This window comes from Anopheles arabiensis, chromosome 3, assembly GCF_016920715.1.
Source record: "Anopheles arabiensis isolate DONGOLA chromosome 3, AaraD3, whole genome shotgun sequence".
Taxonomy (NCBI): Eukaryota; Metazoa; Arthropoda; class Insecta; order Diptera; family Culicidae; genus Anopheles; species Anopheles arabiensis.
In genome coordinates this window covers 31,008,323-31,021,851 of record NC_053518.1, presented here as the reverse complement: position 1 = coordinate 31,021,851, position 13,529 = coordinate 31,008,323, and the positions used below count along the sequence as shown (strand labels likewise).

General features: G+C 46.2%; 1 protein-coding gene across 2 annotated transcripts in view; it reads left to right on the top strand.

Moving 5' to 3' along the window:
- Positions 1-13,529, top strand: part of LOC120899580 (GTPase-activating protein CdGAPr) — a 78,629-nt gene that overhangs the window by 43,845 nt on the left and 21,255 nt on the right. Inside the window, exon 1 of one of the 2 annotated variants that reach the window (XM_040305582.1) lies at positions 10,029-10,115. The exons of the other annotated variant lie outside the window; for it this stretch is intronic. The gene's annotated coding sequence lies outside the window, so the exon portion shown is untranslated. Of the gene's footprint in view, positions 1-10,028; positions 10,116-13,529 lie in introns of those variants that run through there. 2 annotated transcript variants of the gene reach the window in all.

Here is a 13,529-nt window from a genome sequence, read left to right as displayed (position 1 = left end):
AGGAGCATCAATAGCTCAAGCACGCTCTTGACCATCGCCGGATGCTCGGATGATCGTAAAACAAACATTCATTCTACGTTCGCGTGGTCGAGCTACCCCTACACACTTGAATGAGGGAAGATTCCACCAAGTTAGCATTGCGTGTGTGTGTGAATGTGGCAAGAGATCTTCGATCGGCGCTCAAGATTACGCACTGCTTCAAGATGCTTGTGCGTGTGTTCTTGAACCACTTGACCCATTGAGCGAGAAGCTGTTGCGAATTGTGGTTTATCGGTTACAAGTATTCTATTACAGAACCATTGAAGATATCGTTCTCAAACAGTGAATTTGAATGTAATGCCTCCATTCCGGATAACTCTCTTAGCAGTTCTCTTATCTAAACCCTCTTCATGCTCCCTCCAATTAAAGCGCCCCACTGCGCATTATCATTCAAGTGAGCGCTTCCCGTTTGCTGAACAATTTCTTAACCTACAGCACGAAGAAACGCGACGGCGAGATGAAATTGATTAATTAAAATAGCACAGCCTCACAGAATCGCTCTCCCCAGAGATGGTTCCTCTCCGCGGGAAGGAAAGATGACCACCGCCGCAGCCGGCGTGAAGACGCGTGCGTGGGCAGCTTCACGATTTTGCTGTGCTGAGCGCTGACAGAAGGGAGTGGTTGGATTGGATATGTTGGAAAACACATACAAGAAAGCGCCACAACAACGCGACATTGAGCGACACAGGGTAAAAAGGGAACCTGTTTTCTAAAGCGGAGAGCGGAGAGTTTCGGGACGTTTTGGGACACCAGTCACACGTCGGTGAAGTGTGTCACATGGCAGGGTTATTGTGGTAGGATTAATTTTAATTTCACGCATTACGTCAGCGTCGCACTACCCAAGACGACGGTGCCTGTTAGACAGCAGTGGTTGTGAGTGGCAGGCAGCATGCTATAACGTCGCTTTATTACATCGCGTTAGGTGCCTAAGAAATCCCTTTCTGGTGACCTTTTTGATGTAGCGAGACACCCTTATTGCCGACAGTGGTTTGTGTGGTTTCTTCTTGAATGTGAAACTTCTCCTGAACGAGCGAAAATAATTCGCGCATTATCTCCCAAACCAGTTTAGGTAATTGGAAGTGTACCCTGTTGAGGATAAGAAAAAAATCAACAAACCAACAAAAGATATGTTCATATCCACCATATCCGCATGGTCAATCCAGTTCGTTTCCTGCTGTCAGTCGGATAAATGATTGATCCTTATGCTGCGAATGCAGTCCGGTCCTGTCCAGGTCGGTAGATTCCCTTGGTGGAGTTCTTTGAACTGCAACAGACTCGAAGAAGACGACGTCCGGCTCACTTCCCGAAACCGCTCATCATTTTGCGGTTTGCTTGACGGGGTGTGATATCTTTGCGGCTCAGGGTTACTCAGTCCGCGACAAAAAGCAGCAACAAACAAAAAACAGCAGCTGACGGTACAGGCTCATGTGGTGTGGTGATCAATTACCGCCAATGCTCTACCCTCGCCCAGCAGAAGATAAGAAAGAGTTTGACATGAGCAGAGGACATTCACCAACTCGAAGAAACGTTGAATGTAGAAAACAAATAAACAAAAATAGCGCGCAACCGATAGCGATCAGGTCAGGAGTTGAAAGTGAGCACAGGTTCGTCGCTGTGTTGTGTGTTTTATAGCAGTACGTCCTCCCCCAGTTAGTCGATGACCCCCGTGTACAGGTATATATGTTGCACGAGGCTGGAAACTGTGCGAACGACCACTTGGAAAGCTATCTTCTTAACATCGCGGGTCCCACCAAACAGGTTTGTTTTTGCCAAGCAGCATCGCAATCGATGCGAAATACGGCAGATTGTGTTAAAACACAGAACCGCCCCAGGAGAACCGGCCAGTCCCGGCTTTCCGTTGTCCAGCGGCTTGCGTGAGACTTGGGTGGAGAGAATTGAAGGCCAACCACACAATAACAACTGTAGTTTCCCGTGTAGTTCGGGCGACCCTGGGACGCGCAAGGCAGTTGACCGGTCAATTAGAGAAGAATCCTCACCGTGTGTCGCGTTTCGATGCTGTTTCGGGGAAGCAAGCATGCCAACATTGCAAAAAAAGGGATTGGAATAGGTGATTTCCGCTTCCACGCCGGTTATCGGTTTCTTGTGGGGCCTTAGCTAATTGAGACCTTCAACACGGAACCGCGATCGGAGATGGTGTGCGGTTTTTTTTAACTTTGATTTAGCCTCTTGACATTATTTTGTGGATTTTTTTTCCTATCAGCTTAGATGTATGCATATTCGGAGATAAAAAAAAAGGTTGGAAGCTAATGATAGATATATGACGCTGTCGTTGCAGTTTTTGTCCTACTATTTATTACGTTACGACAGCTTGACCGTATTGTTTTGCTAGACAAATAGGAACAGGAAAACAAATCATAAAGTTGATTGACACATTGACCTTCCCTGCTTGAGCGAACGACACACATCTCTGTTGTTGTTTTGCATCATTGATTTTGCATCCAGATGAGGGTTGAGATCCCTACCTGCTCAAGGAGACCGGCTCAGCTCGTCCGCAAATCGCTCAATGATGACTTCTTTATCGTCCTGTTGAAATCTGCGTCGTTAGCCAGAAATAACAATCTGTCCTGTCTCAAGTGTTTTTCCGACTCACCCTCGTCGCCGGTGTGCGCGATGTGAACCGTCACAGCTGGATCAATGCGTTTTTCCTTGGTGTTGTGTAGTGGTAGGTGCTGTTGTACATCGATATTTTCCGCCCCTAGGAGCTCGTGTACGGCAAAGTGTGTGTATCAGACCGTCAATTTGGTTTGGCTTTAACAATTGGTAAATATTTATGCAGCAGCAGTGGTGTGGGAGAGAAGGAAAAACAAACCCACCACTCCTTCAGCCGGGACTTCCATTTCGCATTTTTGCATGCCCTGCATTTCCCCCTTGCCACTGCTGCACGGTTCGGGACTTTGGCAGGTTGGCCTTTGTGGCGCGTTTTTCGCTCCTCATTTTGCATCGTTTTGTCGGTTTGATTCGCGTTCGGCGAGGCAAACGGGAAGCATGCAAAACCGCAAACAAACACACTGCCGTAAACAAAGCAAGAAAAGAAAAACCACCATCAGCGCCGCAGCACAGATGTTGGCGGATTGTGTTGCCTTCGGTTCGTCCGTCTCAAGATGTCATTCATCATGGGGCTGATGCAGCGCAGTATAAATTGCGGAAGGTGTGCAGCAAAGAAGACATAAACACACTCGTACAGCAAATGTTGCCGTTAGTCTTTTGTGAATGGGAATACACATGATGATGGAACATAATGCACAGCAACATTTGTTTGTGCAAAACGATTACAACAAAAGGGACGCGCCCGCGCCCGGGAGAAGCAAAACTCTGTGACAGATTGAGCAATTAATTCACTGCTCATGAAATGAGCCAGCCTTGCCGGATGGATGCGAGTGCCGTTGTTCCTTGGAAGTGATGAATTTGAAGAAAAAACACGAAAAGATGAATAATGCCGTGACTAATTTTGGAGTGTGTGAGTTTCCCTTACATTTGCATGTGAAATAGCTGCATGAGATTTTAAAATGAGCGATAAGGTTGCTGATTGGCCACGGTTAAGACCACAAGTGAGCTAAAGAACTCTAATTTATCATTTCTTTTGTGTACTAGTGTTAGGGTCCAAATGCATGAAATTAGTTTCACGTTTTCCGAGGTTTTATGAAACCATTTTCCCTTCAAAAGAGTGTCCATTTCACCTCAAATAGTGCTAAAAATGTCCATCACAAATGCAGCACAAAAAAGCGAAACATAAATTATGCTGCATTATGGACCGTGGTCGCTAGCAGCCGTCTCCATTGTCCATTCGACCCTCTGGACTGACATACAGCGATACAGCGACCGATAGATAGGCTACAGACAAGAGCACAGTGTAAAAGGACGTAAAGGCAAAACAAATAAGTGCAGCACCACTACAGACAGCGCCCTGCATTCGCGCGATGCGTCTGCATTCATGCGCATCCGAGAGGCACTCTGTATGCATTTTATGCTGGTTGGACGTTAGATGCGGCGGGCCGAAGGAAGGCGACAGCGACGCGAACGCACACACAACATGCGTGCATTCGTCACATTCCTTTCAATCCCAACCGATAGACACGATCACGCTGACGGTTACATCCGTCCGTCTATTTCGCTGCTGCTTGCGTGTGTCTAGAGCGCGCGTAGTACATTCGGACGCGCAAAGTCTGAAACAGACACACACACACACACACAGATGTTGTGAGAGATGCACCTCGATGCACTCAGCACCAGACGAAGCACATCGAATCGCTCGAATTGCGTTGTATCATGCTCTGCATCAAGAAATGGCCCCCTTTTTCCTCCTTTTAATTTCATTCCTCGTAATTTCCCTTTTCGTGTTTTTTATTTCCCTTCTTGGCATGCGGCACGCCAGAACTATCATTTTCATTAGCGACCGCAAGTGGTCAACTCTTGTCCGACTTCGCTTTCAATTTCTCCTTGCTGCACTCTTGGCTTTCTGCCGGTCACACATTTGAAACACAATTGGAAGGTGTAACTAGCCCCGTCTCCTCGTTCCCGCCAAATGTAATGCAAAAAGCGCTGACCGATATACGAAAAAACAGTGCACCACGCGCACTACTTTCACTATCGGAAAACCCCCGATCGGACACGGAGATCGGCGCGTGAAAAAACAACAACAGCGAATATCATCCGCATCGTGTGTGAGCCATGTTCCACTGGCTCGGTGCTTTTCGCTACCGTTTGCAATCCCTTTCGCCTGCGCACTGTGGATTCTTTCCGCCTGTCTGCCCCTTTGCGGACCCGGGCAGCACACGTTTTCGGACACGCGGATCGACTTCGAAATGGAATTGGAAAATCAATCATCGCACAATTATGGACTCGATATACCTTGATCCCGCGTCCTAACCCGTTTCTTAGTGTGGTTCAGTTTTTCTACCGATTCCAGTGTTCCAGTTTCTTGTTTTTGCTTTAGTGGTGTAAGGTGTGATTTGTGCTTTCCCTCCTCCCCTTTGCAGGACCGTACCATCGGTCATCCATTTATGTTATTGTTGCTGCTGGTTCTATGCTGGTCGTGTTGTGGAGGACGTGAGCCGGAATAGCCTAGCTTAGCTGTCGGTGCTACTGGGTGAAAGTGAGAAATCGTGTAAAAATGTCAGTACATCGTAAAAGGCATGGGCTCTTGGCATCGCAAAAGGCATTTGAACAGCGTGTCTTTAAGGTAAAACCTTAAATGTGGAACATAAGTGTAGTTTCTTTTCTGTTTATGTGGTTCTAAGAGTATTCTTTATTTTATAATGGATCATTGCTGTTCATTGATTAAAAGATATATTTAAAGTTGGTGGGCATTAATATGTTATTCTGTGTTTCTCTTCTTTCGCATATTTCGCGCGGTCCAGTTCAGCCCTTTTACAAAATTCCTGAAGTTTGATTATACCAAGTAGATGCTTGAATTGTTCCCTGCTACGGTTGAGAATCGATATAGTCCGGCGTTGTGCGAGCTGGTACGTCTTTCGAATAGACTATCAAGCCGCCCTGAGGTTGGCACACAAATTAGCCATTACTAAGTAATAGCTAGTACTTTATCATTCGATCATGAACCCTCAATGGAAGAGAAAACAGTTTAAATATTATCATTTAACGTCTCCTATAACATTACGAGCTATTCCTAAGCCTTTCATTAAATCATTATTTAATTTACGTCAAGCAATAGTGTGAACTATTCGTCCCCGACTATAATCAAAAGACTCTCCTCTCCCTTCCAAACCGGTCGCCAGTTACCGCTTGAACTTGAATTTCCTGTGCACTCTTTGACATCATTTTCGGCCTTTCAAACGGCGAAAGCGTACAAATGTCTTCAGCGCACATAACACCGGCACTGGGCCGGGACGGGAATTTTCTCATCAATCCATCAAATTCCAAACCCTGTGTTGTAGTAAAAGCGAAAGGAAACAGCCCAAGCCGCTGGACTCTGGTCCAACGAGCCACCATTTGAAAACAAACACTTCGCGTTCCACCACCTGAGAGAAACCATTTGGCATTGGCCTTCTTCCACCGCCGTTTGGCTGCTACCGCGGATGACCATTCGGGGAAGCTTTCCGGACCGGATCCGATCGAGAGCGAAATCCGAAAGCACACGGACGGAATCGAGACGGAACGAAGATGAAGATTCCTCCCGCTCCATCTCTACTGCACGCTGCAATTGGGGAATGTGTCCACGGCGGCTATGTTCGGTTCGTTTGCTTCGTGACGCATTTTCTCGTGCGCGCCGGAGATGGGACGACGACGGCGACGACGCCAAGAAAAAAGGCTTTCCATCGTGCGCGTCGCTTGGACCGCGTCGAATTGGTGACCGGGCAACCGGAGTAAAATCAACACACTTGCGCGATTGTGATCAGGCCCGGGTCCGGCGCTGACGATAATGATCGTGATCATCATTATTATTATGGTTTAATTGCCCTCTTTCCCCGGCGTTGTCGTTGTTGTTGTCGTGGTCAGCATCTCGTAGATTGGTGGCTGGTGAAAATTTATTGGAAGAGGAGAAACTACCGGCCAAGTTGATGACCGGTGGAGACCGATGAACGAACGGAGAGACAGACTCGAGGGGAGAGCTGGCAAAATGAAAGGAAAATCGCAGCATAATGTTATGTGGTGCATCTTTCCTCAGCCATCGCTGAGCGAAATGGATCTGATCATCGGATTGATCGTGTCCGGAGATGATGGCAAACATACAAACACGGCAACAAATCGGCCACGAACTAAGGCACCTCTTCAAGATCTCCGAGCCAAAACGCAACGGACGAGGAAAGGTGGCAACAATCGAAAGTTTTTGCCTATTTGTTTGTGCCCGGGTGTCGTTTGGCACAGGTGGAAAAGTAATTAGAGAAAGAAAAAAATAGAAAGTGCAATTACTGTGCGAGGAATGAAATTAAACGGTCAAGAGAGGAAAAGCGAGAGTGTGTGTTTGATGTTGTTGTTCGTTTGAGGATGTTGTTCGTTTTAATCGCATACTAAATCGCAACATCGGTCTCCAGCGTACAAAACTTGCATCGGTCGAAGTTATACGATTGTAGCGGATGAGTTGTGGTCTTTAAATAGAGGATCGGGATTTAAACCATATTTTAAATCATTTCAATGTGTCCTAGCTATATTTATGTTGTGTTTTCATGTCCTAGATACGTTTTTCAAGGCTAGTGGTTATAATGTTATATCTCCTTTAAAGAAATGGTCCTTCGAGCCGGATCTTTTCAGACTCTTGTTGCAAGGAATTTGCAAGCATCGACAGAGCGAACGTATAATAGAACGTGAAGGCCCTTAACCTGTTTTAAACAATAGTAAAACAACTTTACATCGTCTTGTTTTACAAAAGCTTACATGTATCGCTGTATCGTTTATTTCCTTATTTCCATTCAATAGCCCATCAATCAGGGAATACGTTGCATACTTCTTACAGTTACAATTCATGCCATTATGTTTCGCTAAAAGCTAAACACATACATCCTACTTGCTCCTACCTTCACGAGCCAATTAAACTGTCCGGTGAGTGTGTTTGCTGCCTACAATTTGTTTCCGCTTTTCGATAAGCTTGCATGCTTCTTATTTTCATTCTCTACTGACACGAATCAATCATACTTCAACCCACCTTGTTGGCGTGAGGTGGTTGCCTTTTCTTCGAACGATGGGCGTGTTTGATGTTTGCAAATCATAATTTCAATCTGTGGATGGGCCTCCCCCCGGCAGTTTTGCTGCTATAAAGTGCGAAACTCCGGGAAAACAACGCCGGGGAAAACAGTTTGAGTAAAATTCGTTTCCCCTGCGCCGGCCTGTTTCTTATTGCCTTCCTTTTTTTTGGATCATCCCGTCCTTACAGAACGGAAACGATTGGCAACAGACACACGCACGCATGGAAACTCACTTCTTAACTGCTAATGAAACTTACTTACAAAATCCGCTTTGTTGCGCCATAAGAGATAATCAATGGTTGCGCGCGTGCAGTGGAGAAAAGCAAAAAAAAAATGTGAGGAAAATATGATTCCATTTGGCGCCAACGATAACGTAACACGCCCGGCTATACTGCCGACTGCCGCCGCCTTCTGCCATACTTTTAATATGTAGCTTGGCGTTGAAAGGCGTAAATTAGTGCGCTAATGCAATGGTGTGCTCATACACACACTCACATGGCACAAGGCACATAATTCTTAACTACGACCGGAATGGAACGGAACGCCATACCCACAAGCCACACATGATGCTCTTTTTCGCTCACCCTGTAGGAGGATTCTAACGCGAAAGAGGGGCAAGCGACGCGATATCATTAAGACGATTCTCAAGCAGATCGCAAGCGAATCATTACAGATATGTGCGGCTCTGTGCGCTTTATAGCAAACATAGAGCCGCAGCGTTTGATGGTAGTTTCGGAAGTTTTTACGATCCAGTTGCGTGGACGAAAAACTCTCCCAAAAAAAGGTGTGTGTGTGCACATAACGTTTTTTTTTTAACGACTCTGTTGATTTGTTACGAATCTATTCCAATGGTTAATAGTAATTAATTCTGATGGTCGAACATAAAAGCATTTTTTTTTCGTCTGTTTAATTTGGCGGTAAACTCAGTTTTTATTATGAATGCGGAGCAAATTTGTGTTGAAATAAATAATTTATTTTAAGAGCATAAAGTTTGCCGTTTTCTTCAGTTTAAAGTGTTTGAAGCCTCTAACAACATTTCCACTTCACATTTGGCGGCTGAATTCAACGCTTGAAGAGCTGAACGTATGTGAACCTTGCCATCCGCTGTTCAAATCAATACAAACTAACGAAAAACTCCAATTTTGAGAAACTTTGCCTCCTAACCTAACCCACTGATCTCATTCGCATCCGACACGCTAACTAACCCAATTATTGAAGGGTTTTTCAGTGCAAACAAAACAACCTGCCCCGGGAGGTACAATATGGTGGGAGCTTGATTGAGCGTGAAGGAAAATAGTGAAATCTAAAACTAAAATAAACGCGCAACATTGTGTCGATGTGGGCACAACCCCATTGCACTCTGTAGTGTTTGCATTTGCCCTCGAAGATGACTTTCCCGCGCGAGTGGTGCGAAAACGGGATTAAAGGTACAGGTCGAATTACACACACAAACTAAACAGAACCTCTGGAAGGGTAAGGTGAATGGCCGACTGATCGTGATTTGGTGCCGTTTTGGAGCCGATGGCTAATAGAGCGATTGAAACAATAAGCAAAGGTCAGACCTCAGCACTCTGCGGGGAGTGTTCTGCCGGATGGACAATGGACAACGGCCACTGCTACTACCGCTGACCCAAGAATTGACTTGATTTGGCGAGCAAATCAAGGCGGGTGCTCCACTCTTTCAGCATAACTATGCTTGCATGCACTTGACAGTACACAACATCAAGAGCGCCACGTTTCTGGAACATCCAGAGGGGGAGGAAAATATGCGGGATGTCCATAAATTATCAATTATACTCAATTAAGCGCCCAAACAGTATGAGAAGGGAGGGGATGAAAAAAGACTGTTGAGCAAACACATTCTTAACATCTAAAATAAAGCAAAACAAAACGTTAACACACGTTCTTATTGCACAGGTTTTGTTGTTGTTGTTTGTTGATTTAGCCTCTCTTCAGACTAGTTCCTCCGTGCCGATTATCATATTGTAGCTGACTGCGCTTGTTTATATTGGGCGTCTAGACAGATCGGAGAATGCGTTTTGGAAACACTTGTTGTGGTGTGTTGCGCTGGTGTTTGAGCGTATGTTTATCGTACCCTCTTAACTCTCTACCCTCCGACTAACACCTCGACTCGAAGCTTCGCTACCGCATTCCGAGGCCCCGTCCTGTTGGTGTACATTAAGACACGCTGGATGAGTTTTAGCACAAATTTCAGAAAACATTTAGATAAATATTTATGCATTGCAACATCTCATCTAACATTCTCGCTTTTCTTTCTCGCCCGTAGGTAAGCCAAGCGATATGAAGTAAGATGCGCACCAACAAACAGACACATCATGCTGATGGACAACAAGTTTGGTGGAATGATGGACAACCGACCGCGGCCTTTCGTGCCTTCGTAACAGGTGGAAATCGGTGATTATGATGCGTACGCGTACAAGTAATCGCTGCGCTTAGCTGCACTCGCGGAATGGCTTTCTTCTCGCGCACGCGAAAGCCACACTGGCTGGTCAATGCAGAGCATTAGAAAACCTCCTCAGGAACCCCCACGATAATGGTGTGAAGATGCGTTTAATTCACACTTGGAAAGTGAAACGCTTACCCCAATCCATCCCGCTTCGATTTCATAACATCGCGGGGTCCGATGAAAGTGATCACCGTAATATGTTGCAGATGCGTGAAAAGTTTCATCTCATTATGGAGTTTCTTTTCTAGAAGTGCGGCTGAATGATGAAGATGATGATGATGGGCTTGGGTTTAAAGAAATTACATTTTAAATTTAAATTCGAAAAAAAAAATCGACGGTAATCCAAGTCTAACGAGACGATGAGCAAATGCAATTCAAGGACTAATGTGTATTAGTGCATGCAAATCAATGCTGCTCCCTATCGCACATTCTGCGTACATTCGCACCCAATTTTATGCCGTTGTGCTGGCTCAAAAACACCCTCCCTCCGCGTTCTATCATCTCGCATAAATTTCCTGGTTTTGGCTTGCATTTCGGCAATCGCTCGGGATGCCAAACACCCTCGGGATTTGCTGAAAGGCGGGAGAGATTTTCCAGACCAGCCGACGTGTGTCGGGAGTGTCATCAATTTTACGTTCATCCCCCTTGCCGTTCATCCGGATCAGTCAACGCAGCAACAGCAGGGGATGATGAACGCCTGTTAGAGAGGGATGAAGAAGAAGAAGAAGAAGAAGAAAACATAAAAAATGGAAATATCCAATGTGTGCCGCAAGGATGAAAATGTTATGATGTCTAGTCCAAACTGAATGATGATTTCGGCGCCCCTTCAAAAATGGCGCTGCGCCTTCCTTGCTCATCCTTGCTGTGTAGTTGAGAATACTAGCAGAATGTTCTGTGTTTGGTATCGAGTATAGAGTCAGCGTAAAAACCACTATCGATTCCCAGAGAAGACTGTGCCGCCTTCAGGACGAGTCTGGCCGATATCATGATAAAACGCCACAACGGCCACCACGACGACGACGATGATGATGTAATAAAACGGCAAACGGGGACATCCCTCGCCCAGCGTGCGCCAAATTTGTCATCAAAATTAATGGTTTACCAAGCCACGCGAATTGAAATGCTCAGTTTTCTTGCAAAGTTGATGCGGAACAAAACGCTTTTTCCCTTTTGCGGAAGCGACGCTTCTTTCCTGCCCGCCTGTTGGGCGAGCGCACAACATTTGTCCAGTTGTCTAATGACGTTTGCGCTTTTTTCTCCGCGGGTTTTCCCTCGTCGAAGTCGAAGTTCCGTCATCGTTGCGATGAGTTCATTTCTATGCCGGGACTTGTTCGTCACGCAGTACGCTTGGCACGGTTTATCATATCCTTTGGCGTCTTCTTCTGCTAACAGTGACTACTGTCGCGGCTGTGTCTAGTAGTACCCGGCGACTACGCTATGCGAGCTTGCGTTAACGAAATTTTATCGCTTCTAGCGGCGCCACACGAACCAATACTACATTCCGTAGTCGTCGTCGTCGTGGTTGTGTTGTGTGCATGACACACAGAACAAGGATTCGGAAAAATATCATTTTGCGCACCACTATAAATGCCACCGTGGAATGCCATGGTTGCTCTCTCTCTTCCAGTTTGACGCCACGCAACTTTGTTGGAATAAGCACACGCGCAAGCATTTTGATGTTGCCTGTGTCTGTGTCATCCTTTTGCCGAACCAGCCAGAAATGAAGAAAAAAACGGAGCAACTATGGGTAGGTTGCCGGCCACCCAGTTCAGTTTGCTGATTGAAAAATTATGTCATCCTGTGGTGTAGTGCTGGTGCTTCTCCAGAATGCAGGATCATTTCCATTTCTGGCACGACAGAGCAAGAATTGTGCTAAACGTTAATGGAGGAGTTTTATTGTCCTTCTCTTTCTCTCTAGAGCAGGTCAGACATGTTTGAGTCGAGTTTTTTTTTCTCGTTAGTTGTTAATCGGTTTTAAGCGTGAACATAATCGTGTCTTCCATTTGACTGGGCTTTTTGGCCGATTCAATTAAAGCCGGATGGCTGGGAGGAAATTGGCACTGTGCAGACAGGTTGTTGTGGGGCTATATTATGTCGTACTAAACGGCGAGACACACCGGAAGAGAGGGAACTGCCCAAAACAACACCGCTGAAGCTCACCTTGTTTGCTACGTTTCAATTTAGTTTCCGGTCGGCGGGCGTGCTTGTGGTGAGCAAAAATGTGATAAAAGTAAAACGCAGCGCTCTCCCCCGAAATGCAATTATCAGCCTATTTCGACGCGCAGCGTTTGCTGCCTGAAATGTCAGAGTTGATTAACTTTCAAATTTTCAACCCCCTCTCATCATGATTCAACGCAAGATGCAATTTTCCAGTGCGCTCAGCACCACCACCGGCCACCTTTACACTTTTCCTTTCGTTGTTAAATGCCGGCGAGCGACCCCGAAGAAAGTGTTTTCTTTTGGGGCTCAACTTCACGCTTTTCGAGCCTCCCAAGCACTTCAACCCTCCTCTGTGTGTGTATGTTAAGGGGCGCATCGAAGATCGGCAAATCGATGATTTTTTAGTGAACAAATTGGTTCGCCAGTTTTGCTGGCGCCTCGCTTGTGCTTAACTTCCTTCGCTTTGGTGTCGTTCGATCCCTCTCAAAGATACTGGGAAGGAGGGGTCTGGGAGGGAAGTTTCTCATTTCTTTTCACTTGTAATAGACACAAACCCCACCGGGTCCCCGCGAGACAGCTTGCGAGAGACGATAGAGAGGAAAGTTGTATCAAGCGACGGTTGGCCCCAGACACCAGACGCCAACAAGGATTGGGAGGGGGGAGGTACTTTTTCTTCACTTCAAGTGATTGCCACCCATCGCTTCCTTTCCTTCCCTCTACACGAAGCGATAATGATTGCGATTGCCCGCGCGCACCACCTTCCGATATGTAGCCGGCCCGGCTCCGGGGGTCGCGATTTGCCAACTGTCGGATGAACTTTCGATTTCTATCGGTCCAAATAATCTTTGCCACCTTTTTTTGTGTGAGTGGAAAAAGGATGCTTATTATCGTGGGCCCCATGTTCAGTTCTGCATCCCCAGTCGTTGGGGGGACCAATTTTTACGCTCACTTGGTGGTGTTGTGGACAGTTTTTTTTTTTTGCTGTGTGTTACAGCTACTTTCGTCCGCTCTTGTCGCTTGCTCTGTGCATCGAACAAGCGAACGCTTAATGGTGGTGTTTACTATCGCAGGAACGACGGAACGGAACCGGTGAATGGGTCGAACCACCAGCACCACCGTCAGAGGTCGATAATAATCCGGGGAATTATCTTAAACGGCGCTGACGCCAGTGGCATTGTGAAGGGGGTTTATAATCGTGCGGA